The 24915-nt window shown below is 48.5% G+C and overlaps 21 non-coding genes across 21 annotated transcripts; all 21 read right to left on the bottom strand.

Moving 5' to 3' along the window:
• Positions 1–11452: 11452 nt before the first annotated feature.
• LOC135043298 (U1 spliceosomal RNA) lies at positions 11453–11616 on the bottom strand. The gene has a single exon (XR_010236197.1). It is a non-coding gene; the product is annotated as a U1 spliceosomal RNA (small nuclear RNA).
• A 1965-nt stretch (positions 11617–13581) lies between these two features.
• LOC135043287 (U1 spliceosomal RNA) lies at positions 13582–13744 on the bottom strand. The gene has a single exon (XR_010236187.1). It is a non-coding gene; the product is annotated as a U1 spliceosomal RNA (small nuclear RNA).
• Positions 13745–13896: 152 nt separating this feature from the next.
• Positions 13897–14060, bottom strand: LOC135043290 (U1 spliceosomal RNA). Its single transcript, XR_010236189.1, has one exon. It is a non-coding gene; the product is annotated as a U1 spliceosomal RNA (small nuclear RNA).
• A 671-nt stretch (positions 14061–14731) lies between these two features.
• Positions 14732–14894, bottom strand: LOC135043319 (U1 spliceosomal RNA). Its single transcript, XR_010236217.1, has one exon. It is a non-coding gene; the product is annotated as a U1 spliceosomal RNA (small nuclear RNA).
• A 152-nt stretch (positions 14895–15046) lies between these two features.
• Positions 15047–15210, bottom strand: LOC135043309 (U1 spliceosomal RNA). Its single transcript, XR_010236208.1, has one exon. It is a non-coding gene; the product is annotated as a U1 spliceosomal RNA (small nuclear RNA).
• Positions 15211–15881: 671 nt separating this feature from the next.
• LOC135043329 (U1 spliceosomal RNA) lies at positions 15882–16044 on the bottom strand. Its single transcript, XR_010236227.1, has one exon. It is a non-coding gene; the product is annotated as a U1 spliceosomal RNA (small nuclear RNA).
• Positions 16045–16196: 152 nt separating this feature from the next.
• Positions 16197–16360, bottom strand: LOC135043302 (U1 spliceosomal RNA). Its single transcript, XR_010236201.1, has one exon. It is a non-coding gene; the product is annotated as a U1 spliceosomal RNA (small nuclear RNA).
• Positions 16361–17031: 671 nt separating this feature from the next.
• Positions 17032–17194, bottom strand: LOC135043326 (U1 spliceosomal RNA). The gene has a single exon (XR_010236224.1). It is a non-coding gene; the product is annotated as a U1 spliceosomal RNA (small nuclear RNA).
• A 152-nt stretch (positions 17195–17346) lies between these two features.
• On the bottom strand, positions 17347–17510 carry LOC135043292 (U1 spliceosomal RNA). The gene has a single exon (XR_010236191.1). It is a non-coding gene; the product is annotated as a U1 spliceosomal RNA (small nuclear RNA).
• Positions 17511–18181: 671 nt separating this feature from the next.
• Positions 18182–18344, bottom strand: LOC135043334 (U1 spliceosomal RNA). The gene has a single exon (XR_010236232.1). It is a non-coding gene; the product is annotated as a U1 spliceosomal RNA (small nuclear RNA).
• Positions 18345–18496: 152 nt separating this feature from the next.
• LOC135043312 (U1 spliceosomal RNA) lies at positions 18497–18660 on the bottom strand. Its single transcript, XR_010236211.1, has one exon. It is a non-coding gene; the product is annotated as a U1 spliceosomal RNA (small nuclear RNA).
• Positions 18661–19331: 671 nt separating this feature from the next.
• LOC135043318 (U1 spliceosomal RNA) lies at positions 19332–19494 on the bottom strand. The gene has a single exon (XR_010236216.1). It is a non-coding gene; the product is annotated as a U1 spliceosomal RNA (small nuclear RNA).
• Positions 19495–19646: 152 nt separating this feature from the next.
• LOC135043308 (U1 spliceosomal RNA) lies at positions 19647–19810 on the bottom strand. Its single transcript, XR_010236207.1, has one exon. It is a non-coding gene; the product is annotated as a U1 spliceosomal RNA (small nuclear RNA).
• A 671-nt stretch (positions 19811–20481) lies between these two features.
• On the bottom strand, positions 20482–20644 carry LOC135043328 (U1 spliceosomal RNA). The gene has a single exon (XR_010236226.1). It is a non-coding gene; the product is annotated as a U1 spliceosomal RNA (small nuclear RNA).
• A 152-nt stretch (positions 20645–20796) lies between these two features.
• Positions 20797–20960, bottom strand: LOC135043301 (U1 spliceosomal RNA). Its single transcript, XR_010236200.1, has one exon. It is a non-coding gene; the product is annotated as a U1 spliceosomal RNA (small nuclear RNA).
• Positions 20961–21631: 671 nt separating this feature from the next.
• LOC135043325 (U1 spliceosomal RNA) lies at positions 21632–21794 on the bottom strand. Its single transcript, XR_010236223.1, has one exon. It is a non-coding gene; the product is annotated as a U1 spliceosomal RNA (small nuclear RNA).
• A 152-nt stretch (positions 21795–21946) lies between these two features.
• On the bottom strand, positions 21947–22110 carry LOC135043291 (U1 spliceosomal RNA). Its single transcript, XR_010236190.1, has one exon. It is a non-coding gene; the product is annotated as a U1 spliceosomal RNA (small nuclear RNA).
• Positions 22111–22781: 671 nt separating this feature from the next.
• Positions 22782–22944, bottom strand: LOC135043333 (U1 spliceosomal RNA). Its single transcript, XR_010236231.1, has one exon. It is a non-coding gene; the product is annotated as a U1 spliceosomal RNA (small nuclear RNA).
• A 152-nt stretch (positions 22945–23096) lies between these two features.
• LOC135043311 (U1 spliceosomal RNA) lies at positions 23097–23260 on the bottom strand. The gene has a single exon (XR_010236210.1). It is a non-coding gene; the product is annotated as a U1 spliceosomal RNA (small nuclear RNA).
• Positions 23261–23931: 671 nt separating this feature from the next.
• Positions 23932–24094, bottom strand: LOC135043317 (U1 spliceosomal RNA). The gene has a single exon (XR_010236215.1). It is a non-coding gene; the product is annotated as a U1 spliceosomal RNA (small nuclear RNA).
• Positions 24095–24246: 152 nt separating this feature from the next.
• Positions 24247–24410, bottom strand: LOC135043300 (U1 spliceosomal RNA). The gene has a single exon (XR_010236199.1). It is a non-coding gene; the product is annotated as a U1 spliceosomal RNA (small nuclear RNA).
• Positions 24411–24915: the final 505 nt, after the last annotated feature.

The raw sequence follows: 24915 nt of genomic DNA, 5'->3' as shown, positions 1-24915 counted from the left end.
CTCCTGTTAGGCCATCATCTACACGACATAGCCCTGAATTTTCCAATGCGCAGCTCTTTGCAAAAGAGAGATATTGGCAAGGAAAAGCTGTCTTATACCTTTGCATTTTTCTCCCAAACGAAGGTCACTAGAAAGAAAATTTTAAAGCCTCCTGTTAGGCCATCATCTACACGACATAGCCCTGAATTTTCCAATGCGCAGCTCTTTGCAAAAGAGAGATATTGGCAAGGAAAAGCTGTCTTGTACCTTTGCATTTTTCTCCCAAACGAAGGTCACTAGAAAGAAAATTTTAAAGCCTCCTGTTAGGCCATCATCTACACGACATAGCCCTGAATTTTCCAATGCGCAGCTCTTTGCAAAAGAGGGATATTGGCAAGGAAAAGCTGTCTTGTACCTTTGCATTTTTCTCCCAAACGAAGGACACTAGAAAGAAAATGTTAAAGCCTCCTGTTAGGCCATCATCTACACGACATAGCCCTGAATTTTCCAATGCGTAGCTCTTTGCAAAAGAGAGATATTGGCAAGGAAAAGCTGTCTTGTACCATTGCATTTTTCTCCCAAACGAAGGACACTAGAAAGAAAATTTTAAAGCCTCCTGTTAGTGCTTCATCTACACGGTATAGCCCTGAATTTTCCAATGCGCAGCTCTTTGCAAAAGAGAGATATTGGCAAGGAAAAGCTGTCTTGTACCTTTGCATTTTTCTCCCAAACGAAGGACACTAGAATGAAAATTTTAAAGCCTCCTGTTAGTGCTTCAGCTACACGGCATAGCCCTGAATTTTCTAATGCGTAGCTCTTTGCAAAAGAGAGATATTGGCAAGGAAAAGCTGTCTTGTACCTTTGCATTTTTCTCCCAAACGAAGGACACTAGAAAGAAAATTTTAAAGCCTCCTGTTAGGCCATCATCTATACGACATAGCCCTGAATTTTCCAATGCGTAGCTCTTTGCAAAAGAGAGATATTGGCAAGGAAAAGCTGTCTTGTACCTTTGCATTTTTCTCCCAAACGAAGGACACTAGAAAGAAAATTTTAAAGCCTACTGTTAGGCCATCATCTACTAGACATAGCCCTGAATTTTCCAATGCGTAGCTCTTTGCAAAAGAGAGATATTGGCAAGGAAAAGCTGTCTTGTACCTTGCATTTTTCTCCCAAACGAAGGACACTAGAAAGAAAATTTGAAAGCCTACTGTTAGGCCATCATCTACAAGACATAGCCCTGAATTTTCCAATGCGTAGCTCTTTGCAAAAGAGAGATATTGGCAAGGAAAAGCTGTCTTGTACCTTTGCATTTTTCTCCCAAACGAAGGACACTAGAAAGATAATTTTAAAGCCTCCTGTTAGGCCATCATCTACACGACATAGCCCTGAATTTTCCAATGCGCAGCTCTTTGCAAAAGAGAGATATTGGCAAGGAAAAGCTGTCTTGTACCTTTGCATTTTTCTCCCAAACGTAGGACACTAGAAAGAAAATTTTAAAGCCTCCTGTTAGGCCATCATCTACACGGCATAGCCCTGAATTTTCCAATGCGCAGCTCTTTGCAAAAGAGAGATATTGGCAAGGAAAAGCTGTCTTTACCTTTGCATTTTTCTCCCAAACGAAGGGCACTAGAAAGATAATTTTAAAGCCTCCTGTTAGGCCATCATCTACACGACATAGCCCTGAATTTTCCAATGCGTAGCTCTTTGCAAAAGAGAGATATTGGCAAGGAAAAGCTGTCTTGTACCTTTGCATTTTTCTCCCAAACGAAGGGCACTAGAAAGATAATTTTAAAGCCTCCTGTTAGGCCGTCATCTACACGACATAGCCCTGAATTTTCCAATGCGCAGCTCTTTGCAAAAGAGAGATATTGGCAAGGAAAAGCTGTCTTGTACCTTTGCATTTTTCTCCCAAACGAAGGACACTAGAAAGATAATTTTAAAGCCTCCTGTTAGTGCTTCATCTACACGGCATAGCCCTGAATTTTCCAATGCGTAGCTCTTTGCAATAGAGAGATATTGGCAAGGAAAAGCTGTCTTGTACCTTTGCATTTTTCTCCCAAACGAAGGACACTAGAAAGATAATTTTAAAGCCTCCTGTTAGTGCTTCCTCTACACGGCATAGCCCTGAATTTTCCAATGCGTAGCTCTTTGCAATAGAGAGATATTGGCAAGGAAAAGCTGTCTTGTACCTTTGCATTTTTCTCCCAAACGAAGGATACTAGAAAGATAATTTTAAAGCCTCCTGTTAGTGCTTCATCTACACGGCATAGCCCTGAATTTTCCAATGCGCAGCTCTTTGCAAAAGAGAGATATTGGCAAGGAAAAGCTGTCTTGTACCTTTGCATTTTTCTCCCAAACGAAGGACACTAGAAAGATAATTTTAAAGCCTCCTGTTAGGCCATCATCTACACGACATAGCCCTGAATTTTCCAATGCGCAGCTCTTTGCAAAAGAGAGATATTGGCAAGGAAAAGCTGTCTTGTACCTTTGCATTTTCTCCCAAACGAAGGACACTAGAAAATAAGAATTTACTTACCGATAATTCTATTTCTCGGAGTCCGTAGTGGATGCTGGGGTTCCTGAAAGGACCATGGGGAATAGCGGCTCCGCAGGAGACAGGGCACAAAAGTAAAGCTTTTACAGGTCAGGTGGTGTGTACTGGCTCCTCCCCCTATGACCCTCCTCCAGACTCCAGTTAGGTACTGTGCCCGGACGAGCGTACACAATAAGGGAGGATTTTGAATCCCGGGTAAGACTCATACCAGCCACACCAATCACACCGTACAACTTGTGATCTAAACCCAGTTAACAGTATGATAACAGAGGAGCCTCTGAAAGATGGCTTCCTAAACAATAACCCGAATTAGTTAACAATAACTATGTACAAGTATTGCAGATAATCCGCACTTGGGATGGGCGCCCAGCATCCACTACGGACTCCGAGAAATAGAATTATCGGTAAGTAAATTCTTATTTTCTCTATCGTCCTAAGTGGATGCTGGGGTTCCTGAAAGGACCATGGGGATTATACCAAAGCTCCCAAACGGGCGGGAGAGTGCGGATGACTCTGCAGCACCGAATGAGAGAACTCCAGGTCCTCCTTTGCCAGGGTATCAAATTTGTAAAAATTTACAAACGTGTTCTCCCCTGACCACGTAGCTGCTCGGCAGAGTTGTAATGCCGAGACCCCTCGGGCAGCCGCCCAAGATGAGCCCACCTTCCTTGCGGAATGGGCCTTAACAGATTTAGGCTGTGGCAGGCCTGCCACAGAATGTACAAGTTGAATTTTGTTACAAATCCAACGAGCAATCGACTGCTTAGAAGCAGGTGCACCCAACTTGTTGGGTGCATACAGTATAAACAGCGAGTCAGATTTTCTGACTCCAGCCGTCCTTTAAATGTATATTTTTAAGGCTCTGACAACGTCCAACAACTTGGAGTCCTTCAAGTCGTCTGTAGCCGCAGGCACTACAATAGGCTGGTTCAGGTGAAACGCTGATACCACCTTAGGGAGAAAATGCGGACGCGTCCGCAGCTCTGCCCTATGTCGAATGGAAAATTAAATATGGGCTTTTATAAAACAAAGCCGCCAGTTCAGATACTCTCCCGGCCGAAGCCAGGGCCAGTAACATAGTCACTTTCCATGTGAGATATTTCAAATCCACATTCTTTAGTGGTTCAAACCAATTGGATTTGAGGAAATCTAAAACTACATTTAGATCCCACGGTGCCACCTTAGGCACCACAGGAGGCTGTATATGCAGTACTCCTTTGATAAAAATCTGGACCTCAGGGACTGAGGCCAATTCTTTTTGGAAGAATATTGATAGGGCCGAAATTTGAACCTTAATAGATCCCAATTTGAGACCCATAGACAATCCTGATTGCAGGAAATGTAGGAAAACGACCCAGTTGAAATTCCTCCATCGGAGCACTCCGCTGCTCGCACCACGCAACATATTTTCGCCAAATACGGCGATAATGCTTCGCGGTGACTTCCTTCCTTGCCTTTATCAAGGTAGGAATGACTTCTTCTGGAATGCCTTTTCCTTTTAGGATCTGGCATTCAAACGCCATGCCGTCAAAACGCAGCCGCGGTAAGTCTTGAAAAAGACAAGGACCCTGCTGAAGCAGGTCCCTTCTCAGAACTAGAGGCCACGGATCGTCCGTGACCATCTCTTGAAGTTCCGGGTACCAAGTCCTTCTTGGCCAATCCGGAGCCACTAGTCTTACTCCTCTTTGCCGTATAATCCTCAATACCTTTGGTATGAGAGGCAGAGGAGGAAACACATATACCGACTGGTACACCCAAGGTGTTACCAGCGCGTCCACAGCTATTGCCTGCGGATCTCTTGACCTGGCGCAATACCTGTCCAGTGTTTTGTTGAGGCGAGACGCCATCATGTCCACCATTGGTTTTACCCAACGGTTTAATAGCATGTGGAAAACTTCTGGATGAAGTCCCCACTCTCCCGGGTGAAGGTCGTGTCTGCTGAGGAAGTCTGCTTCCCAGTTGTCCACGCCCGGGATGAATACTGCTGACAGTGCTATCACGTGATTCTCCGCCCAGCGAAGGATCCTGGCAGCTTCTGCCATTGCCCTCCTGCTTCTTGTGCCGCCCTGTCTGTTTACATGGGCGACTGCCGTGATGTTGTCCGACTGGATCAACACCGGTCTTCCTTGAAGCAGAGGTTCCGCCTGGCTTAGAGCATTGTAGATTGCTCTTAGTTCCAGAATGCTTATGTGAAGAGACTTTTTCAGGCTCGACCACACTCCCTGGAAATTTCTTCCCTGTGTGACTGCTCCCCAGCCTCTCAGGCTGGCATCCGTGGTCACCAGGATCCAATCCTGCATGCCGAATCTGCGGCCCTCCAATAGATGAGCCTCCTGCAACCACCACAGAAGGGATACCCTTGTCCTCGGCGACAGGGTTATCCGCAGGTGCATCTGAAGATGCGACCCTGACCATTTGTCCAACAGATCCCTTTGCATGGAATCTGCCGAAAGGGATTGCTTCGTAAGAAGCTACCATTTTTTCCCAGGACTCTTGTGCATTGATGTACAGACACCTTTCCTGGTTTTAGGAGGTTCCTGACCAGGTCAGATAACTCCTTGGCTTTTTCTTCGGGAAGAAAAACCTTTTTCTGAACTGTGTCCAGAATCATCCCCAGGAACAGCAGACGAGTTGTCGGCATTAATTGGGATTTTGGAATATTCAGAATCCATCCGTGCTGCTTTAGCACCTCTTGAGATAGTGCTAAACCCATCTCTAGCTGTTCTCTGGACCTTGCCCTTATTAGGAGATCGTCCAAGTATGGGATAATTAATACGCCTTTTCTTCGAAGAAGAAATATTATCTCGGCCATTACCTTTGTAAAGACCCGAGGTGCCGTGGACAAACCAAACGGCAGCGTCTGAAACTGATAGTGACAGTTTTGTACAACGAACCTGAGGTACCCCTGGTGTGAGGGGTAATTGGAACGTGGAGATACGCATCCTTGATGTCCAAGGATACCATAAAGTCCCCTTCTTCCAGGTTCGCTATCACTGCTCTGAGTGACTCCATCTTGAACTTGAACTTCTTTATGTACAGGTTCAAGGACTTCAGATTTAGAATAGGCCTTACCGAGCCATCCGGCTTCGGTACCACAAAAAGAGTGGAATAATACCCCTTCCCTTGTTGTAGAAGAGGTACCTTGACTATCACCTGCTGAGAATACAGCTTGTGAATGGCTTCCAAAACCGTCTCCCTTTCTGAGGGGGACGTTGGTAAAGCAGACTTCAGGAAACGGCGAGGTGGCTCTGTCTCTAATTTCAACCTGTACCCCTGAGATATTATCTGCAGGATCCAGGGATTTACCTGCGAGTGAGCCCACTGCGCGCTGTAATTCTTGAGACGACCGCCTACCGCCCCCGAGTCCGCTTGCGAAGCCCCAGCGTCATGCTGAGGCTTTTGTAGAAGCCGGGGAGGGCTTCTGTTCCTGGGAAGGAGCTGCCTGTTGCTGTCTCTTCCCTCGTCCTCTGCCTCGTGGCAGATATGAATAGCCCTTTGCTCTCTTATTTTTAAAGGAACGAAAGGGCTGCGGTTGAAAGGTCGGTGCCTTTTTCTGTTGGGGAGTGACTTGAGGTAGAAAGGTGGATATCCCGGCCGTAGCCGTGGCCACCAAATCCGATAGACCGACCCCAAATAACTCCTCTACGCATCGCCTGTCCACTGTCGTGTCCATAAAGCTCTTCTGGCCGAAATGGACATAGCACACTTACCCGTGATGCCAGTGTGCAGATATCTCTCTGTGCATCACGCATATAAAGAAATGCATCCTTTATTTGTTCTAACGACAGTAAAATATTGTCCCTGTCCAGGGTATCAATATTTTCGATCAGGGACTCTGACCAAACTACCCCAGCACTGCACATCCAGGCAGTCGCAATAGCTGGTCGTAGTATAACACCTGCATGTGTGTATATACCTTTTTGGATATTTTCCATCCTCCTATCTGATGGATCTTTAAGTGCGGCCGTCTCAGGAGAGGGTAACGCCACTTGTTTTGATAAGCGTGTTAGCGCTTTGTCCACCCTAGGAGGTGTTTCCCAGCGCTCCCTAACCTCTGGCGGGAAAGGGTATAAAGCCAATAACTTCTTTGAAATTAGCAGTTTTTTATCGGGGCACCCCACGCTTCATCACACACGTCATTTAATTCTTCTGATTCGGTAAAAACTACTGGTAGTTTTTTCACACCCCACATAATACCCTGTTTAGTGGTACCTGTAGTATCAGCTAAATGTAACATCTCCTTTATTGCCAAAATCATATAACGTGTGGCCCTACTGGAAAATACGGTTGATTCGTCACCTTCACCACCGGAATCAGTGCCTGTGTCTGGGTCTGTGTCGACCGACTGAGGCAAGGGGCGTTTTACAGCCCCTGACGGTGTTTGAGGCGCCTGGACAGGCACTAATTGAGTGTCCGGCCGCCTCATGTCGGCAAACGACTGCTTAAGCGAGTTGACGCTATCCCGTAATTCCACAAATAAAGGCATCCATTCTGGTGTCGACCCCCTAGGAGGTGACATCCTCATATTTGGCAATTGCTCCGCCTCCACACCAATAACGTCCTCATACATGTCGACACACACGTACCGACACACAGCAGACACACAGGGAATGCTCTATACGAAGACAGGACCCACTAGCCCTTTGGGGAGACAGAGGGAGAGTCTGCCAGCACACACCAAAAAGCGCTATATATGACAGGGATAGCCTTATGATTAAGTGCTCCCTTATAGCTGCTTTTATATTAATATATTGCCATTTATTTTGCCCCCCCTCTCTGTTATACCCTGTTTCTGTAGTGCAGTGCAGGGGAGAGACCTGGGAGCCTTCCTGACCAGCGGAGCTGTGACAGAAAATGGCGCCATGTGCTGAGGAGATAGGCCCCGCCCCTTTTTCGGCGGGCTCGTCTCCCGCTATTTAGTACATTTAGGCAGGGGTAAATATCTCCATATAGCCTCTGGGGCTATATGTGAGGTATTTTTAGCCTTTTTGAAGGTTTTCATTTGCCTCCCAGGGCGCCCCCCCCCCAGCGCCCTGCACCCTCAGTGACTGCCGTGTGAAGTGTGCTGAGAGGAAAATGGCGCACAGCTGCAGTGCTGTGCGCTACCTTAAGAAGACTGCAGGAGTCTTCAGCCGCCGATTCTGGACCTCTTCTTGCTTCAGCATCTGTGAGGGGGCCGGCGGCGTGGCTCCGGTGACCATCCAGGCTGTACCTGTGATCGTCCCTCTGGAGCTTCATGTCCAGTAGCCAAGAAGCCAATCCATCCTGCACGCAGGTGAGTTCACTTCTTCTCCCCTCTGTCCCTCGTTGCAGTGATCCTGTTGCCAGCAGGAATCACTGTAAAATAAAAAACCTAAGCTAAACTCTCTAAGCAGCTCTTTATGAGAGCCACCTAGAATTGCACCCTTCTCGGCCGGGCACAAAAATCTAACTGGAGTCTGGAGGAGGGTCATAGGGGGAGGAGCCAGTACACACCACCTGACCTGTAAAAGCTTTACTTTTGTGCCCTGTCTCCTGCGGAGCCGCTATTCCCCATGGTCCTTTCAGGAACCCCAGCATCCACTTAGGACGATAGAGAAAGATAATTTTAAAGCCTCCTGTTAGGCCATCATCTACACGACATAGCCCTGAATTTTCCAATGCGCAGCTCTTTGCAAAAGAGAGATATTGGCAAGGAAAAGCTGTCTTGTACCTTTGCATTTTTCTCCCAAACGAAGGACACTAGAAAGAAAATTTTAAAGCCTCCTGTTAGGCCATCATCTACACGGCATAGCCCTGAATTTTCCAATGCGCAGCTCTTTGCAAAAGAGAGATATTGGCAAGGAAAAGCTGTCTTGTACCTTTGCATTTTTCTCCCATACGAAGGACACTAGAAAGAAAATTTTAAAGCCTCCTGTTATTCCATCATCTACACGACATAGCCCTGAATTTTCCAATGCGCAGCTCTTTGCAAAAGAGAGATATTGGCAAGGAAAAGCTGTCTTGTACCATTGCATTTTTCTCCCAAACGAAGGACACTAGAAAGAAAATGTTAAAGCCTCCTGTTAGGCCATCATCTACACGACATAGCCCTGAATTTTCCAATGCGTAGCTCTTTGCAAAAGAGAGATATTGGCAAGGAAAAGCTGTCTTGTACCTTTGCATTTTTCTCCCAAACGAAGGACACTAGAAAGATAATTTTAAAGCCTCCTGTTAGGCCATCATCTACACGACATAGCCCTGAATTTTCCAATGCGCAGCTCTTTGCAAAAGAGAGATATTGGCAAGGAAAAGCTGTCTTGTACCTTTGCATTTTTCTCCCAAAAGAAGGACACTAGAAAGAAAATTTTAAAGCCTACTGTTAGGCCATCATCTACAAGACATAGCCCTGAATTTTCCAATGCGTAGCTCTTTGCAAAAGAGAGATATTGGCAAGGAAAAGCTGTCTTGTACCTTTGCATTTTTCTCCCAAACGAAGGACACTAGAAAGAAAATTTTAAAGCCTACTGTTAGGCCATCATCTACAAGACATAGCCCTGAATTTTCCAATGCGTAGCTCTTTGCAAAAGAGAGATATTGGCAAGGAAAAGCTGTCTTGTACCTTTGCATTTTTCTCCCAAACGAAGGACACTAGAAAGATAATTTTAAAGCCTCCTGTTAGGCCATCATCTACACGACATAGCCCTGAATTTTCCAATGCACAGCTCTTTGCAAAAGAGAGATATTGGCAAGGAAAAGCTGTCTTGTACCTTTGCATTTTTCTCCCAAACGAAGGACACTAGAAAGAAAATTTTAAAGCTTCCTGTTAGGCCATCATCTACACGGCATAGCCCTGAATTTTCCAATGCGCAGCTCTTTGCAAAGGAGAGATATTGGCAAGGAAAAGCTGTCTTGTACCTTTGCATTTTTCTCCCAAACGAAGGACACTAGAATGAAAATTTTAAAGCCTCCTGATAGTGCTTCATCTACACGGTATAGCCCTGAATTTTCCAATGCGCAGCTCTTTGCAAAAGAGAGATATTGGCAAGGAAAAGCTGTCTTGTACCTTTGCATTTTTCTCCCAAACGAAGGACACTAGAAAGATAATTTTAAAGCCTACTGTTAGGCCATCATCTACACGACATAGCCCTGAATTTTCCAATGCGCAGCTCTTTGCAAAAGAAAGATATTGGCAAGGAAAAGCTGTCTTGTACCTTTGCATTTTTCTCCCAAACGAAGGACACTAGAAAGAAAATTTTAAAGCCTCCTGTTAGGCCATCATCTACACGACATAGCCCTGAATTTTCCAATGCGCAGCTCTTTGCAAAAGAGAGATATTGGCAAGGAAAAGCTGTCTTGTACCTTTGCATTTTTCTCCCAAACGAAGGACACTAGAAAGATAATTTTAAAGCCTACTGTTAGGCCATCATCTACACGACATAGCCCTGAATTTTCCAATGCGCAGCTCTTTGCAAAAGAAAGATATTGGCAAGGAAAAGCTGTCTTGTACCTTTGCATTTTTCTCCCAAACGAAGGACACTAGAAAGAAAATTTTAAAGCCTCCTGTTAGGCCATCATCTACACGACATAGCCCTGAATTTTCCAATGCGCAGCTCTTTGCAAAAGAGAGATATTGGCAAGGAAAAGCTGTCTTGTACCTTTGCATTTTTCTCCCAAACGAAGGACACTAGAAAGAAAATTTTAAAGCCTCCTGTTAGGCCATCATCTACACGACATAGCCCTGAATTTTCCAATGCGCAGCTCTTTGCAAAAGAGAGATATTGGCAAGGAAAAGCTGTCTTGTACCTTTGCATTTTTCTCCCAAACGAAGGACACTAGAAAGATAATTTTAAAGCCTCCTGTTAGGCCATCATCTACACGACATAGCCCTGAATTTTCCAATGCGCAGCTCTTTGCAAAAGAGAGATATTGGCAAGGAAAAGCTGTCTTGTACCTTTGCATTTTTCTCCCAAACGAAGGACACTAGAAAGATAATTTTAAAGCCTCCTGTTAGGCCATCATCTACACGACATAGCCCTGAATTTTCCAATGCGCAGCTCTTTGCAAAAGAGAGATATTGGCAAGGAAAAGCTGTCTTGTACCTTTGCATTTTTCTCCCAAACGAAGGTCACTAGAAAGAAAATTTTAAAGCCTCCTGTTAGGCCATCATGCTTCGTGTGTCAGGAGCATGTGAGTGTCAGGTGCGTGTGTGTGTCAGGCGCTGCGTGTGTCAGGCGCTGCGTGTGTCAGGCGCTGCGTGTGTCAGGCGCTGCGTGTGTCAGGCGCTGCCTGTGCGTTAGGCGCTGCGTGTCTGTGTGTGTCAGGCGCTGCGTGTCTGTGTGTGTCAGGCGCTGCGTGTGTGTCAGGCGCTGCCTGTGCGTGTGTGCCAGGCGCTGCCTGTGCGTGTGTGTCAGGCGCCGCGTGTCTGTCAGGCGCCGCGTGTGCGTCAGGCGCCGCGTGTGCGTCAGGCGCCGCGTGTGCGTCAGGCGCCGCGTGTCTATGTGCGTCAGGCGCCGCGTGTCTATGTGCGTCAGGCGCCGCGTGTGAGTGTGTGCGTGTGTGTCAGGTCCGTGTGAGTGTCAGGTGCTGCGTCTGTGTGTGCGTGTGTCAGGTGCTGCGTGTGAGTGTGTGCGCGTGTGTCAGGTCCGTGTGAGTGTCAGGTGCTGTGTGTGTGTGTGTCAGGTGCTGTGTGTGTGCGTGTGTGTCAGGTGCTGTGTGTGTGTGTGTGTGTGTCAGGTGCTGTGTGCGTGTGCGTCCAGCGCTGCATATGCGTATGCGTGTCAGGCGTTGCATGTCTGTGTGTGTCAGGCGCTGCGTGTCTGGGGGGGGTGGCCGGACACACAGCTGAGAGGGGGGGGGGTGGCTGGACACACAGCAGAGAGGGGAGGGTGACCGGACACACGGCAGGGAGGGGAGGGGGTAGGGGGTGGCCGAACACAGCAGGAAGAGGGGGGAGTTGACCAGAAGAAAGCACAAACACAGTCCCCCACTACCACAAATAATGCAGTTGAGTTTCCCACATTTGGGGAAATCACAGGGGTCAGCATACCCAGAATGCAATGAATGAACCTCACCCTGGGAGAACAATCTTCATGACCATGGTATCTCCTATGCAAAATAAGTATGATTTGGGATAGGGCTGGGGAGGGCCGCTGCAGCCCTTGTAGATTCTTATAAATAAAAGTTCTTCTTTTCTTGTCAAAATTAATAGCTAAGAATAGGCTGCCTGAGGCAGCCCCCTCTTAAGTGGCCTGCTACTGAAGGCACCAACTACAAACTGAGCTCCCTGTTCATGGAAGCGAGGTTATAGAGGAGGGGGCGCTGAGCATCTTGGGAACAGTCAAAAGCTTTGAGCCTGTTGGTGCCTCAGATCAAGATCCTACTCTACACCCCAATGTGAATCCTTGTGGAGTCCAGTGTACCCCACAGAAGAAATGAATGTGTCACACCCATTGGCAGCAACATTAGAATAGCTGCTGATGGGCACAATTGAGAAAGGAAGGGGGGAAAACATTTGAATCCAGCACATATATGTAATTTGAATATGTAATTTGTACCTTCCTACTTTAAAATGTAATGGATGAACCTCACCCTGTGAGAACTATCTTCATGATCAAGAGATCTCATACGCAAGAAAAGCATGTGCTGGGATAGGGCTGTGGAGGGCGGCTGCTCGGGCACACACCCGTCAAGTTAAGGAGATTCAACTGAGGAAGCACAAGGGAACTGCAGGGAGACCACATATTTTCAGATGAACATGAGAGGGCGGAAGGCTGCCTAATACTGAAGCACCCTCAAACATCAAACCATATGCAACAACTAGTACAAGCATTCCTGGGGAAAGGTCTGCAGCAGACGGATTTGCATACGGTGATGTCATCCAAGCAATGGGCATAGTTGGCTGCAACCCTCGTCTGCATATGAAAAGAGAAAATGGTCACGCAGGGCATGGCGGCCTTTGTGGGGTTGCGCTTGGATGACCCCTAGATCGCTTTATACACCCCCATCAGTGTGGGGCTCATGTTGGCCATGCCCAAGCCCCTGAAGCATTCAAGCTGATTTCTTGCAGCAGCTGGACCCAGTAACAGCTCCAGAGTTGCTCTACAAGACAAGTAAAAGGGTGTGAGCCCTGCAGCACCACCTGTAGTTTGCATACACACATATATAGGACAGCATCTCTTATATGCCCCAGGGGCAATAAAATAGTAGCCTTATCTAGGGTATCCGTCCATGCCGCTACAGCACTACACACCCAGGCCGACGCAATTGCCGGTCTGAGTAAGGTACCTGAATGTGTATAAATGGACTTCAGGGTAATCTCCTGTTTGCGGTCAGCAGACTCTTTGAGGGTAGCCGTATCCTGGGACGGGAGGGCTACCTTCTTGGATAAGCGTGTTAATGCTTTGTCCACCCAAGGGGAGGATTCCCATCGTAACCTATCCGTTGATGGGAAAGGGGAATCCTTTTGGAAATCTGCAGGAGATTCCCAAGCTTTTTCACATAACTCGTTCAGCTCGTGTGAGGGGGGAAAGGTTACCTCAGGCTTCTTTCCCTTGTACATATGTACCCTCTTGTCAGGGATAGGGGGCTCCTCTGTGATGTGCAAAACATCTTTTATTGCCATAATCATATATCAAATGTATTTTGCCAATTTTGGCTGTAACTTTGCATCATCGTAATCGACACTGGAGTCAGAATCCGTGTCGGTATCTGTGTCAACAATCTGGATAGTGGGCGCTTATGAGACCCTGACAGTCCCTGCGACATAGGATTAGGCATTGGTTGAGACCCTGACTGTCCCAAAGCTTCTGCCTTGTCTAATCTTTTGTGCAATGAGTTTACACTAGCATTTTAAACATTCCACATATCCATCCAATCAGGTGTCGGCGGAGACACCACGTTCATTTGCTCCCGCTCCTCTCTAATATAGCCTTCTTCCTCAGACATGTCGACACACGTGTACCGACACACTACACACACAGGGAATGCTTTTTCTGAAGACAGTTTCCCCACAAGGCCCTTTGGAGAGACAGAGAGAGAGTATGCCAGCAGACAGCAAACTAGGCTGGAGAGAGACCTAAGACAAAGAAATCTGAATTATATGAAAGCCGACCAGTGGAAACACAAATTATGCAGCCAAGTTTCCCACATTTGGGGAAATCACAGGGGCAGCACACCCAGAGTGCAATGGGTGAGTCTTGCCCTGGGAGAAGCACCTTCATGATCATAGTATCTCACCTGGCAGGTAAGTAGGAGTTGGGCTAGAGCTGGGGAGGGTCGCTGCTCGGGCACCCCCCTGTCAAATGAAGGAGATCCAACTGAGGCAGCACAAGGGAACTCTCGAAAGAAGAACAAGGCTAGAGGAAGATCTGAGACAAAGAAATCTGACTTTTACCAGAGCTGACCAGAGGAAAGCACAAACACAGTCCCCCACTACCACAAATAATGCAGTCGAGTTTCCCACATTTGGGGAAATCACAGGGGTTAGCATACTCAGAATGCAATGAATGAACCTCACCCTGGGAGAACAATCTTCATGACCATGGTATCTCCTATGCAAAATAAGTATGATTTGGGATAGAGCTGGGGAGGGCCGCTGCTCAGGCACATCTCTGTCAAGTAAAGGAGATTCAACTGAGGCAGCACAAGGGAACTCTCATCTGGGGACAACAACTGCAGGGAGAACACATATTTTCAGATGAACATGGGAGGGCAGAAGGCTGCCTAATACTGAAGCACCCCCAAACAACAAACCAAATGCAACAACTAGTACAAGCATTCCTGGGGGAAGGCCTGCAGCAGATGGATTTGCATACGGTGATGTCATCCAAGCAGTGGGTCAAAGTTGGCTTCAACCCTCATCTGCATATGAAAAGAGAAAAGGGGCGTGCAGGGCATGGCGGCCTTTTGCGGCGCTTGGATGACCCCTAGTTCGCATTAAACACCTCCACCCTCCTTCGGTGTGGGGCTCATGTTGGCTATGCCCCAGCCCCTGAAGCATTTAAGCTGATTTCTTGCAGCAGCTGGGCACTGTAACAGCTCCAGAGCTGCTCTGTAAGGCAAGTAAAAGGGTGTGGGCCCTGCAGCACTACCTGTAGTTCGCATTGTGCGTTGGAAGGCACAAAGTAAGCAGACGGGAGAAGTCAGGATAGTGCGCAAGGGCATAGAAGGGAGCGGCTCAAGAAAAGAGAAGTGGAAACAGACAGCAAACTAGGCTGGAGAGAGACCTGAGACAAAGAGATCTGAATTATACGAGAGCCGACCAGAGGAAACACAAATTATGCAGTCAAGTGTCCCACATTTGGGGAAATCGCAGGAGCAGCACACCCAGAGTGCAATGGGTGAGCCTTGCCCTGGGAGAAGCACCTTCCTGATCATAGTATCTCACCTGGCAGGTAAGTAGGAGTTGGGCTAGAGCTGGGGAGGGTCGCTGCTCGGGCACCCCCCTGTCAAGTGAAGGAGATCCAACTGAGGCAGCACAAGGGAACTCTCGAAAGAAGAACAAGGCTAGAGGAAGATCTGAGACAAAGAAATCTGACTTTTACCAGAGCTGACCAGAGGAAAGCACAAACACAGTCCCCCTCTACCACAAATAATGCAGTCGAGTTTCCCACATTTGGGGAAATCACAGGGGTCATCATACCCAGAATGCAATGAATGAACCTCACCCTGGGAGAACAATCTTCATGACCATGATATCTCCTATGCAAAATAAGTATGATTTGGGATAGGGCTGGGGAGGGCCGCTGCTCAGGCACATCTCTGTCAAGTAAAGGCGATTCAACTGAGGCAGCACAAGGGAACTCTCATCTGGGGACAACAACTGCAGGGAGAACACATATTTTCAGATGAACATGGGAGGGCAGAAGGCTGCCTAATACTGAAGCACCCCCAAACAACAAACCAAATGCAACAACTAGTGCAAGCATTCCTGGGGGAAGGCCTGCAGCAGATGGATTTGCATATGGTGATGTCATCCAAGCAGTGGGTCAAAGTTGGCTTCAACCCTCGTCTGCATATGAAAAGAAAAAAGGGATGTGCAGGGCATGGCGGCCTTTTGCGGCGCTTGCATGACCCCTAATTCGCATTAAACACCTCCACCCTCCTTAGGTGTGGGGCTCATGTTGGCTATGCCCCAGCACCTGAAGCATTCAAGCTGATTTCTTGCAGCAGCTGGGCACTGTAACAGCTCCAGAGCTGCTCTGTAAGGCAACTAAAAGGGTGTGGGCCCTGCAGCACTACATGTAGTTCGCATTGTGCGTTGGAAGGCACAAAGTAAGCAGACAGGAGAAGTCAGGATAGTGCGCAAGGGCATAGAAGGGAGCGGCTCAAGAAAAGAGAAGTGGAAACAGACAGCAAACTAGGCTGGAGAGAGACCTGAGACAAAGAGATCTGAATTATACGAGAGCCGACCAGAGGAAACACAAATTATGCAGTCAAGTGTCCCACATTTGGGGAAATCGCAGGAGCAGCACACCCAGAGTGCAATGGGTGAGCCTTGCCCTGGGAGAAGCACCTTCCTGATCATAGTATCTCACCTGGCAGATAAGTAGGAGTTGGGCTAGAGCTGGGGAGGGTCGCTGCTCGGGCACCCCCCTGTCAAGTGAAGGAGATCCAACTGAGGCAGCACAAGGGAACTCTCGAAAGAAGAACAAGGCTAGAGGAAGATCTGAGACAAAGAAATCTGACTTTTACCAGAGTTGACCAGAAGAAAGCACAAACACAGTCCCCCACTACCACAAATAATGCAGTCGAGTTTCCCACATTTGGGGAAATCACAGGGGTCAGCATACCCAGAATGCAATGAATGAACCTCACCCTGGGAGAACAATCTTCATGACCATGGTATCTCCTATGCAAAATAAGTATGATTTGGGATAGGGCTGGGGAGGGCCGCTGCTCAGGCACATCTCTGTCAAGTAAAGGAGATTCAACTGAGGCAGCACAAGGGAACTCTCATCTGGGGACAACAACTGCAGGGAGAACACATATTTTCAGATGAACATGGGAGGGCAGAAGGCTGCCTAATACTGAAGCACCCCCAAACAACAAACCAAATGCAACAACTAGTGTAAGCATTCCTGGGGGAAGGCCTGCAGCAGATGGATTTGCATATGGTGATGTCATCCAAGCAATGGGTCAAAGTTGGCTTCAACCCTCGTCTGCATATGAAAAGAAAAAAGGGATGTGCAGGGCATGGCGTCCTTTTGTGGCGCTTGGATGACCCTTAATTCGCATTAAACATCTCCACCCTCCTTCGGTGTGGGGCTCATGTTGGCTATGCCCCAGCCCCTGAAGCATTCAAGATGATTTCTTGCAGCAGCTGGGCACTGTAACAGCTCCAGAGCTGTTCTTTAAAGCATGTAAAAGGGTGTGGGCCCTGCAGCACTACCTGTAGTATGCATTGTGCGTTGGAAGGCACAAAGTAAGCAGACGGGAGAGGTCAGGATAGTGCGCAAGGGCATAGAAGGGAGCGGCTCAAGAAAAGAGAAGTGGAAACAGACAGCAAACTAGGCTGGAGAAAGACCTGAGACAAAGAGATCTGAATTATACGAGAGCCGACCAGAGGAAACACAAATTATGCAGTCAAGTTTCCCACATTTGGGGAAATCGCAGTAGCAGCACACCCAGAGTGCAATGGGTGAGCCTTGCCCTGGGAGAAGCACCTTCCTGATCATAGTATCTCACCTGGCAGGTAAGTAGGAGTTGGGCTAGAGCTGGGGAGGGTCGCTGCTCGGGCACCCCCCTGTCAAGTGAAGGAGATCCAACTGAGGCAGCACAAGGGAACTCTCGAAAGAAGAACAAGGCTAGAGGAAGATCTGAGACAAAGAAATCTGACTTTTACCAGAGCTGAGCAGAGGAAAGCACAAACACAGTCCCCCACTACCACAAATAATGCAGTCGAGTTTCCCACATTTGGGGAAATCACAGGGGTCAGCATACCCAGAATGCAATGAATGAACCTCACCCTGGGAGAACAATCTTCATGACCATGGTATCTCCTATGCAAAATAAGTATGATTTGGGATAGGGCTGGGGAGGGCCGCTGCTCAGGCACATCTCTGTCAAGTAAAGGAGATTCAACTGAGGCAGCACAAGGGAACTCTCATCTGGGGACAACAACTGCAGGGAGAACACATATTTTCAGATGAACATGGGAGGGCAGAAGGCTGCCTAATACCGAAGCACCCCCAAACAACAAACCAAATGCAACAACTAGTGCAAGCATTCCTGGGGGAAGGCCTGCAGCAGATTGATTTGCATATGGTAATGCCATCCAAGCAGTGGGTCAAAGTTGGCTTCAACCCTCGTCTGCATATGAAAAGAGAAAAGGGGCGTGCAGGGCATGGCGGCCTTTTGCGGCGCTTGGGTGACCCTTAGTTCGCATTAAACACCTCCACCCTCCTTCGGTGTGGGGCTCATGTTGGCAATGCCCCAGCCCCTGAAGCATTCAAGCTGATTTCTTGCAGCAGCTGGGTACTGTAACAGCTCCAGAGCTGCTCTGTGAGGCAAGTAAAAGGGTGTGGGCCCTGCAGCACTACCTGTAGTTTGCATTGTGTGTTGGAAGGCACAAAGTAAGCAGACGGGAGAAGTCAGGATAGTGCGCAAGGGCATAGAAGGGAGCGGCTCAAGAAAAGAGAAGTGGAAACAGACAGCAAACTAGGCTGGAGAGAGACCTGAGACAAAGAGATCTGAATTATACGAGAGACGACCAGGGGAAACACAAATTATGCAGTCAAGTTTCCCACATTTGGGGAAATCACAGGGGCAGCACACCCAGAGTGCAATGGGTGAGCCTTGCCCTGGGAGAAGCACCTACATGATCATAGTATCTCACCTGGCAGGTAAGTAGGAGTTGGGCTAGAGCTGGGGAGGGTCGCTGCTCGGGTACCCCCCTGTCAAGTGAAGGAGATCCAACTGAGGCAGCACAAGGGAACTCTCGAAAGAGGAACAAGGCTAGAGGAAGATCTGAGACAAAGAAATCTGATTTTTACCAGAGTTGACCAGAAGAAAGCACAAACACAGTCCCCCACTACCACAAATAATGCAGTCGAGTTTCCCACATTTGGGGAAATCACAGGGGTCATCATACCCAGAATGCAATGAATGAACCTCACCCTGGGAGAACAATCTTCATGACCATGGTATCTCCTATGCAAAATAAGTATGATTTGGGATAGGGCTGGGGAGGGCCGCTGCTCAGGCACATCTCTGTCAAGTAAAGGAGATTCAACTGAGGCAGCACAAGGGAACTCTCATCTGGGGACAACAACTGCAGGGAGAACACATATTTTCAGATGAACATGGGAGGGCAGAAGGCTGCCTAATACTGAAGCACCCCCAAACAACAAACCAAATGCAACAACTAGTGCAAGCATTCCTGGGGGAAGGCCTGCAGCAGATGGATTTGCATATGGTGATGTCATCCAAGCAGTGGGTCAAAGTTGGCTTCAACCCTCGTCTGCATATGAAAAGAAAAAAGGGATGTGCAGGGCATGGCGGCCTTTTTCGGCGCTTGCATGACCCCTAATTCGCATTAAACACCTCCACCCTCCTTAGGTGTGGGGCTCATGTTGGCTATGCCCCAGCACCTGAAGCATTCAAGCGGATTTCTTGCAGCAGCTGGGCACTGTAACAGCTCCAGAGCTGCTCTGTAAGGCAACTAAAAGGGTGTGGGCCCTGCAGCACTACCTGTAGTTCGCATTGTGCGTTGGAAGGCACAAAGTAAGCAGACGGGAGAAGTCAGGATAGTGCGCAAGGGCATAGAAGGGAGCGGCTCAAGAAAAGAGAAGTGGAAACAGACAGCAAACTAGGCTGGAGAGAGACCTGAGACAAAGAGATCTGAATTATACGAGAGCCGACCAGAGGAAACACAAATTATGCAGTCAAGTGTCCCACATTTGGGGAAATCGCAGGAGCAGCACACCCAGAGTGCAATGGGTGAGCCTTGCCCTGGGAGAAGCACCTTCCTGATCATAGTATCTCACCTGGCAGGTAAGTAGGAGTTGGGCTAGAGCTGGGGAGGGTCGCTGCTCGGGCACCCCCCTGTCAAGTGAAGGAGATCCAACTGAGGCAGCACAAGGGAACTCTCGAAAGAAGAACAAGGCTAGAGGAAGATCTGAGACAAAGAAATCTGACTTTTACCAGAGCTGACCAGAGGAAAGCACAAACACAGTCCCCCTCTACCACAAATAATGCAGTCGAGTTTCCCACATTTGGGGAAATCACAGGGGTCATCATACCCAGAATGCAATGAATGAACCTCACCCTGGGAGAACAATCTTCATGACCATGATATCTCCTATGCAAAATAAGTATGATTTGGGATAGGGCTGGGGAGGGCCGCTGCTCAGGCACATCTCTGTCAAGTAAAGGCGATTCAACTGAGGCAGCACAAGGGAACTCTCATCTGGGGACAACAACTGCAGGGAGAACACATATTTTCAGATGAACATGGGAGGGCAGAAGGCTGCCTAATACTGAAGCACCCCCAAACAACAAACCAAATGCAACAACTAGTGCAAGCATTCCTGGGGGAAGGCCTGCAGCAGATGGATTTGCATATGGTGATGTCATCCAAGCAGTGGGTCAAAGTTGGCTTCAACCCTCGTCTGCATATGAAAAGAAAAAAGGGATGTGCAGGGCATGGCGGCCTTTTGCGGCGCTTGCATGACCCCTAATTCGCATTAAACACCTCCACCCTCCTTAGGTGTGGGGCTCATGTTGGCTATGCCCCAGCACCTGAAGCATTCAAGCTGATTTCTTGCAGCAGCTGGGCACTGTAACAGCTCCAGAGCTGCTCTGTAAGGCAACTAAAAGGGTGTGGGCCCTGCAGCACTACATGTAGTTCGCATTGTGCGTTGGAAGGCACAAAGTAAGCAGACAGGAGAAGTCAGGATAGTGCGCAAGGGCATAGAAGGGAGCGGCTCAAGAAAAGAGAAGTGGAAACAGACAGCAAACTAGGCTGGAGAGAGACCTGAGACAAAGAGATCTGAATTATACGAGAGCCGACCAGAGGAAACACAAATTATGCAGTCAAGTGTCCCACATTTGGGGAAATCGCAGGAGCAGCACACCCAGAGTGCAATGGGTGAGCCTTGCCCTGGGAGAAGCACCTTCCTGATCATAGTATCTCACCTGGCAGATAAGTAGGAGTTGGGCTAGAGCTGGGGAGGGTCGCTGCTCGGGCACCCCCCTGTCAAGTGAAGGAGATCCAACTGAGGCAGCACAAGGGAACTCTCGAAAGAAGAACAAGGCTAGAGGAAGATCTGAGACAAAGAAATCTGACTTTTACCAGAGTTGACCAGAAGAAAGCACAAACACAGTCCCCCACTACCACAAATAATGCAGTCGAGTTTCCCACATTTGGGGAAATCACAGGGGTCAGCATACCCAGAATGCAATGAATGAACCTCACCCTGGGAGAACAATCTTCATGACCATGGTATCTCCTATGCAAAATAAGTATGATTTGGGATAGGGCTGGGGAGGGCCGCTGCTCAGGCACATCTCTGTCAAGTAAAGGAGATTCAACTGAGGCAGCACAAGGGAACTCTCATCTGGGGACAACAACTGCAGGGAGAACACATATTTTCAGATGAACATGGGAGGGCAGAAGGCTGCCTAATACTGAAGCACCCCCAAACAACAAACCAAATGCAACAACTAGTGTAAGCATTCCTGGGGGAAGGCCTGCAGCAGATGGATTTGCATATGGTGATGTCATCCAAGCAATGGGTCAAAGTTGGCTTCAACCCTCGTCTGCATATGAAAAGAAAAAAGGGATGTGCAGGGCATGGCGTCCTTTTGTGGCGCTTGGATGACCCTTAATTCGCATTAAACATCTCCACCCTCCTTCGGTGTGGGGCTCATGTTGGCTATGCCCCAGCCCCTGAAGCATTCAAGATGATTTCTTGCAGCAGCTGGGCACTGTAACAGCTCCAGAGCTGTTCTTTAAAGCATGTAAAAGGGTGTGGGCCCTGCAGCACTACCTGTAGTATGCATTGTGCGTTGGAAGGCACAAAGTAAGCAGACGGGAGAGGTCAGGATAGTGCGCAAGGGCATAGAAGGGAGCGGCTCAAGAAAAGAGAAGTGGAAACAGACAGCAAACTAGGCTGGAGAAAGACCTGAGACAAAGAGATCTGAATTATACGAGAGCCGACCAGAGGAAACACAAATTATGCAGTCAAGTTTCCCACATTTGGGGAAATCGCAGTAGCAGCACACCCAGAGTGCAATGGGTGAGCCTTGCCCTGGGAGAAGCACCTTCCTGATCATAGTATCTCACCTGGCAGGTAAGTAGGAGTTGGGCTAGAGCTGGGGAGGGTCGCTGCTCGGGCACCCCCCTGTCAAGTGAAGGAGATCCAACTGAGGCAGCACAAGGGAACTCTCGAAAGAAGAACAAGGCTAGAGGAAGATCTGAGACAAAGAAATCTGACTTTTACCAGAGCTGAGCAGAGGAAAGCACAAACACAGTCCCCCACTACCACAAATAATGCAGTCGAGTTTCCCACATTTGGGGAAATCACAGGGGTCAGCATACCCAGAATGCAATGAATGAACCTCACCCTGGGAGAACAATCTTCATGACCATGGTATCTCCTATGCAAAATAAGTATGATTTGGGATAGGGCTGGGGAGGGCCGCTGCTCAGGCACATCTCTGTCAAGTAAAGGAGATTCAACTGAGGCAGCACAAGGGAACTCTCATCTGGGGACAACAACTGCAGGGAGAACACATATTTTCAGATGAACATGGGAGGGCAGAAGGCTGCCTAATACCGAAGCACCCCCAAACAACAAACCAAATGCAACAACTAGTGCAAGCATTCCTGGGGGAAGGCCTGCAGCAGATTGATTTGCATATGGTAATGCCATCCAAGCAGTGGGTCAAAGTTGGCTTCAACCCTCGTCTGCATATGAAAAGAGAAAAGGGGCGTGCAGGGCATGGCGGCCTTTTGCGGCGCTTGGGTGACCCTTAGTTCGCATTAAACACCTCCACCCTCCTTCGGTGTGGGGCTCATGTTGGCAATGCCCCAGCCCCTGAAGCATTCAAGCTGATTTCTTGCAGCAGCTGGGTACTGTAACAGCTCCAGAGCTGCTCTGTGAGGCAAGTAAAAGGGTGTGGGCCCTGCAGCACTACCTGTAGTTTGCATTGTGTGTTGGAAGGCACAAAGTAAGCAGACGGGAGAAGTCAGGATAGTGCGCAAGGGCATAGAAGGGAGCGGCTCAAGAAAAGAGAAGTGGAAACAGACAGCAAACTAGGCTGGAGAGAGACCTGAGACAAAGAGATCTGAATTATACGAGAGACGACCAGGGGAAACACAAATTATGCAGTCAAGTTTCCCACATTTGGGGAAATCACAGGGGCAGCACACCCAGAGTGCAATGGGTGAGCCTTGCCCTGGGAGAAGCACCTACATGATCATAGTATCTCACCTGGCAGGTAAGTAGGAGTTGGGCTAGAGCTGGGGAGGGTCGCTGCTCGGGTACCCCCCTGTCAAGTGAAGGAGATCCAACTGAGGCAGCACAAGGGAACTCTCGAAAGAGGAACAAGGCTAGAGGAAGATCTGAGACAAAGAAATCTGATTTTTACCAGAGTTGACCAGAAGAAAGCACAAACACAGTCCCCCACTACCACAAATAATGCAGTCGAGTTTCCCACATTTGGGGAAATCACAGGGGTCATCATACCCAGAATGCAATGAATGAACCTCACCCTGGGAGAACAATCTTCATGACCATGGTATCTCCTATGCAAAATAAGTATGATTTGGGATAGGGCTGGGGAGGGCCGCTGCTCAGGCACATCTCTGTCAAGTAAAGGAGATTCAACTGAGGCAGCACAAGGGAACTCTCATCTGGGGACAACAACTGCAGGGAGAACACATATTTTCAGATGAACATGGGAGGGCAGAAGGCTGCCTAATACTGAAGCACCCCCAAACAACAAACCAAATGCAACAACTAGTGCAAGCATTCCTGGGGGAAGGCCTGCAGCAGATGGATTTGCATATGGTGATGTCATCCAAGCAGTGGGTCAAAGTTGGCTTCAACCCTCGTCTGCATATGAAAAGAAAAAAGGGATGTGCAGGGCATGGCGGCCTTTTTCGGCGCTTGCATGACCCCTAATTCGCATTAAACACCTCCACCCTCCTTAGGTGTGGGGCTCATGTTGGCTATGCCCCAGCACCTGAAGCATTCAAGCGGATTTCTTGCAGCAGCTGGGCACTGTAACAGCTCCAGAGCTGCTCTGTAAGGCAACTAAAAGGGTGTGGGCCCTGCAGCACTACCTGTAGTTCGCATTGTGCGTTGGAAGGCACAAAGTAAGCAGACGGGAGAAGTCAGGATAGTGCGCAAGGGCATAGAAGGGAGCGGCTCAAGAAAAGAGAAGTGGAAACAGACAGCAAACTAGGCTGGAGAGAGACCTGAGACAAAGAGATCTGAATTATACGAGAGCCGACCAGAGGAAACACAAATTATGCAGTCAAGTGTCCCACATTTGGGGAAATCGCAGGAGCAGCACACCCAGAGTGCAATGGGTGAGCCTTGCCCTGGGAGAAGCACCTTCCTGATCATAGTATCTCACCTGGCAGGTAAGTAGGAGTTGGGCTAGAGCTGGGGAGGGTCGCTGCTCGGGCACCCCCCTGTCAAGTGAAGGAGATCCAACTGAGGCAGCACAAGGGAACTCTCGAAAGAAGAACAAGGCTAGAGGAAGATCTGAGACAAAGAAATCTGACTTTTACCAGAGTTGACCAGAAGAAAGCACAAACACAGTCCCCCACTACCACAAATAATGCAGTCGAGTTTCCCACATTTGGGGAAATCACAGGGGTCAGCATACCCAGAATGCAATGAATGAACCTCACCCTGGGAGAACAATCTTCATGACCATGGTATCTCCTATGCAAAATAAGTATGATTTGGGATAGGGCTGGGGAGGGCCGCTGCTCAGGCACAGCTCTGTCAAGTAAAGGAGATTCAACTGAGGAAGCACAAGGGAACTCTCATCTGGGGACAACAACTGCAGGGAGAACACATATTTTCAGATGAACATGGGAGGGCAGAAGGCTGCCTAATACTGAAGCACCCCCAAACAACAAACCAAATGCAACAACTAGTGTAAGCATTCCTGGGGGAAGGCCTGCAGCAGATGGATTTGCATATGGTGATGTCATCCAAGCAGTGGGTCAAAGTTGGCTTCAACCCTCGTCTGCATATGAAAACAAAAAAGGGATGTGCAGGGCATGGCGTCCTTTTGTGGCGCTTGGATGACCCTTAATTCGCATTAAACATCTCCACCCTCCTTCGGTGTGGGGCTCATGTTGGCTTTGCCCCAGCCCCTGAAGCATTCAAGATGATTTCTTGCAGCAGCTGGGCACTGTAACAGCTCCAGAGCTGTTCTGTAAAGCATGTAAAAGGGTG

The sequence above is a fragment of the Pseudophryne corroboree genome, unplaced genomic scaffold (genome assembly GCF_028390025.1).
Source record: "Pseudophryne corroboree isolate aPseCor3 unplaced genomic scaffold, aPseCor3.hap2 scaffold_853, whole genome shotgun sequence".
Taxonomy (NCBI): Eukaryota; Metazoa; Chordata; class Amphibia; order Anura; family Myobatrachidae; genus Pseudophryne; species Pseudophryne corroboree.
Note: the sequence above shows the minus strand (reverse complement) of the source record. Positions and strands in the feature narration are given on the sequence as shown.